General features: G+C 48.5%; 1 pseudogene; it reads right to left on the reverse strand.

The window, feature by feature from the left end:
• Window positions 1–511: 511 nt before the first annotated feature.
• LOC124678162 lies at window positions 512–3,994 on the reverse strand (annotated as a pseudogene).
• Window positions 3,995–4,843: the final 849 nt, after the last annotated feature.

A 4,843-nucleotide genomic window follows, 5' to 3' on the forward strand; every position in this document is an offset into this window, starting at 1 on the left:
GGTCGCGATCGGTGAGAGCGAGGGCAGAAACCAGGCGGCCTGGGCGATAGCCACGAACCGCGAGAGGGCAGGCAAGGAACCGAGGCGTTGGGCTCGGGAAAATTGGCGATGTTTCACATATCGATAGATGGAACAGATTTCACGCGCTGACTCAAGTCGTGGCCGGCCAGTCGGATTGGAAACCAAGTCGGATTGGAAACCAGTAGGAAAAGAAAAGGAGCAACTGTAGACCAAGCCCATCTAAAATCGTAAAACTGCTCTCTTTTTTCTGCAATGTATAGTAAACCTATACAGAAAATATGGGCCTCCAATTTTCTGGGCCCGAGGCGGCCGCCCCGCCAGACCCTCCCCAGGGCCGGCCCTGGTCAATATAGATCATTAGTCATCATTAAACATTTATTATCGAGCAGTTGCACAAGCTGCAAGGCAACTCGATCAAACCTCTATGAATATTAGTTTTCAAACAAAAAAAACTCTAAGAATATTCGTCGGGCAGCATCTTTTGTGAACGTAGCGAAAACCGAAATTTGGATGGATTATTTGATCGTGATTGCCCAACCACTACAGCGTTGCATAATAAAGTACTCAATTAACAATGAAGCCGACCAGCATTAGTACGTGATCCTCTAATGGATGGCATGGGTCGTAATAAGTTTTAATAAGTTCAGTACATTGCCGATGTGTAATAAGTACTGGATCCTGGCCATATATAGTGGGTTTCACTCTAGAGAGCATAGTTGAATTTCCGTGACCGGCATTTTATATTGTGACGGTACGAGATGCAGCGAGCTCCTTCTCCTGGCCGTCCCGGTGACGATCATCTCCATGTCAAGCTCATCTGGCCCAACTCCAGCGGGGAGGCTCCAGTCGAAATAGTAGAGAAGCCTCACCGTGATGAGCTCCAGCGTGGCTAGACCAAAGTTGCCGCCGGGGCACATCCTCCTGCCGCTCCCGAACGGCAGGTACTCATACTGCGTGCCGTTGTAGTCTTGCACCCCTCCATCCTCGAACCTCTCCGGCCTAAACTCCTCCGCATCCTCGCCCCAGTGCATGGGGCTCCTCGCCATCGCCCACGCATTGACCATGACCCTGGAGCCCGACGCAACCTCGAACCCGCCGACGTCGCAGGTCTCCCGGCAGACACGGGGGAGCAGGAGCGGCACTGGCGGGTGCAGCCTCAATGCCTCCATGATCACCATCCTTGTGTAGGGCAACATGTCCATACAACCCTCGTGGTCTTGTGGGCTCCTATGGTCCAATGCTTGTCGGATCTCCATCTGCGACTTCGCCATCGCCTCTGGATTTCGTATGAGCTCCGACATGATCCACTCGGCAGTCGACGAAGTTGTGTCTGTCCCCGCGGTGAACAAATCCTATGAGATTTGAAAATCAATAATAATATGACCACCTTTTCTCTCGTCTTCTTTCTTAATTAATGGAGTAGGAAAATATATATTTGCCTCATCTATTATCTATTATATACTAAAAGCACAATACGGAGGTCTAAAATAGAGACACCACGTTAATCCACATCATCAAAATTATATTACCTGTTAGATCTATAATTTACGGTATGATTTAATGAGACACTAATAGGTACGTATGTAACCGTGTAACCATATTTGACACGTTAAATAAGGAGCACATGTATCACAAAAGGAAGAGCAATCACCTGACAGGTAAGACGTGAAAAGGAAGGAATCTTGGAAAAATTAATGAGTTTTACAAGACGTATATCTCTAGGGCTCTAGACTGTTCAATAAAAACAAAAAAGTTGTATTTGTTGGATATCAATTATTTTATTTAAAATACTACCTTCGTTCCAATATTTAAGGTTTAAATTTTCCTCCAAAAATATAAATTGTATTTTTTGGATATTGATTATTTTATTTAATACTTTCTTCATTTCAATAATTAAGATGTAAATTTTTTCTCAATTTTTCATCCAAAAACTAGGCGCTAGCAATTTCAGGTGCGAGTTAGTCGCTACTCTCCCAAAACTGTCGTTCCGTTCCCGTTTTTCCTTCGTCGTCTCCGCGCCTAGCGTAGAGCTAGGCCACCACATGGTCGACTACGTCCATTCGTCCATCCGAAGGATGCCGCGTGCTATTGCTGCGATGTCGAGCAGGTGGCTCCATCACTTTGTCGGCATTATCCATGAGACAAGCAACACAGCAACAAGTGTGAGGTCCCTAATGGTATGAGAGATGGCTGATTTTTTGCAAAACAAAAGAAGATACGTATAACTCCTGTAGTTTTTGGTTTATATAACTATCATAATTGAACATGAAGATAATTAGCCTAGGATATAATTAGCCAGCTGAGTTCGATGAAAAAAATTGAATGGATCACAAACCCATCAGTTTAATATAGTTTAGATCGAGAAGGTGTCAATAAATATTTGGTCTTCCTTAGTTTTTGGCTTACACGACTCTCGTTGGATTGGACATAAAGACAGTTAGCCGAGCCCGTCCTGGAGCATAGTACATAAGTCATGTAAAAATCTTCCAATAGTCGTATCGAATTGTGGCATAATGAATAATGCTACCGAGGAGTGGTGATGACAGGTTGGGCAGAATATCACATGCCGTCAAAATAGTAGAGATTAATTGTGTGAGGATATGTAGTGAATTTATTATTAATTAGCATTTTCAAAATTATGACCAACGTGAGTTGATATAGTCATCTGACATGATAAATTAAATACATGTGATTAAAACCGCCGATGCCCTGTATGAAGAGGTGGGGACAATAGGAAGGAAATAAAAAATACGAATAGCACTACCTATGAAAGAAAAGAAAAAGGTGAGTTAGCGTTTTAGTAAATCGTACAATAAATCAACAACTTAAATTTGGTCTAACAATTTTTCATATGGGTACTATTTTACTAAATAAAACATTTTGTGTGGTCATAAAACAATGTAATTTATAGTTTCATACTTCTAATATCTCTGAAACCATAAATTAATTTCATAGACATGTTCAACATGTTGAAGATGAAATGCGAGGGCTGGCTTGCTAGTTTCAAAAACAAAAACAAAAAGTAGTAATAAATTGAGAAAGTAAAGATACACTTACCACCACGACTGCCTTGATGTTTGTGGTGCCGATGGGGAACTCAAGCTCCCCCTCGTCCTTGATCCTGAGCATGACGCTCAGAAGGTCATCGGCCGCCGCCGTCTTCTTCCCCTCTCGCCGCGCCTCGCACCTACCGATGATTTCGTCAAAGACAGCATCGAGCTGCCGGCGCGCTCGCCAGAGCCGGCGCCTCAGCCCGGTGACGACGTCCACGAACCGCAGGGACGGGAAGAGGTCCCCGACGCAGAGCCCACTGCTTAGCTCCAGCACCACCGCGATCGCGGACAAGAACTGCTCCTGGAGGTCGGCGTCGCACGCCTCGCCGAACGTGGCCTTGGCGGTGATCGAGTTCGTGCAGGACATGAGCAGCCTGCCGAGGTCGACCGGCTCGCCGCCTCCGCCGGCCGCGGCGCGCTGGACAGCTCGGACCAGGGCAAGGGTCTCGTCGTCCCTGATGGCCGCGAACTGCCTCACCTTCCGCGCGCTGAGGAGCTCCACCGTGCAGATCTTGCGCAGCGTCCTCCAGTACGCGCCGTAGGGCGCGAAGGCCACGTCCAGGTTCCCGTAGCAGACGATCTCCGTGGCCACGAAGCTCGGCCGCGACGCGAAGGCCAGGTTCGTGTCGCGGAGCACCTCCCTGCGCGGCCGCCGGCGAGGAGACCACCACGGTGTCGACCTGGCCCAGCCGCAGGTACATCACCGGGCCATGCTTCCTCGCCAGGTCCCGGAGAGCCACCGGCGGCTCCGACGTGAGGAGGTGGAGGAGGTTCCCGATTAAGGGGAGACGCCGTGGACCAGGAGGCCGCCTCATCTTTTTGGAATCCGGTGTGGATCTCCGGCCAAGTAGTACGGAGACAAGAATCGCCAGTGAAACGAGAGCGACAGCTGAGAGGAGAGGGGCTGCGCATAGCTCCATGAGGATCAGGATGAGGGTGGCTGCAGGCTTCCGCAGGCCCGCTAAGCATCCTGACATGAGGATGGGTTTCACTTCATTTAATCTGGAGGCAGGAGCTTGCAGCCGCACTATTAGTAGTCAATGTTTCCGAGTTATGTGGACGATATGCGCGCTGATGCCCAACGTACATAATAATCTGAGTTATTTGGACACGCTTCGGAGTTCCGACCAGATCTTTGTCCTCTCTAGCACGCCTCAGAGTATCTCCACTCGTCTCCCCGAGAAGGCCCCCACTAGCCTTTTTTACATCCGGACGACGAAAAACGGTCCGGTCGCGCCCCCAGGTTCTCGTTTTCATCCGGATTTGGGCCTAAATTCATCCGGCGATCCCACGCCATCCCCGGCCCCCCGGGGAGCGCTCGGGGACTCCGGATGGAGCAAAACCAATCGCCCACGCCACGTGTCTCCTCTTTCGTCCGGACTCCCGGGCCATCCTCTTTTTCCCCGAGAAACGCCGCTTGGGGAGCACACGACTGGAAATATACTGCCCCCCAGGCCAAATTTTCGTCCAATCCGGACGAAAATTTCGCCAGATTTGGGCGTAGGGAGCGTCAACGAGTGGGGATGCTCTCAGTTTTGTCCTGGTGGGGGCGTGGGGCAACATGGGCTGAGTCACTGTCTATAATAAATCTAATAAAATCATCAAAATCATCTACAGTATCAAACACAACAAGTCTATCTATCTATTATGAGATCTCATCTATATATCTGTACATATATAAAAATTGGAAGGTAGCTTTCCGTGTTCCACGCCTCCTTGCACTGCAGAGCTACTATTATATATTTCAATCACATCGTGCCAAGTAGGTG

The sequence above is a fragment of the Lolium rigidum genome, chromosome 7, assembly GCF_022539505.1.
Source record: "Lolium rigidum isolate FL_2022 chromosome 7, APGP_CSIRO_Lrig_0.1, whole genome shotgun sequence".
Classification (NCBI taxonomy): domain Eukaryota; kingdom Viridiplantae; phylum Streptophyta; class Magnoliopsida; order Poales; family Poaceae; genus Lolium; species Lolium rigidum.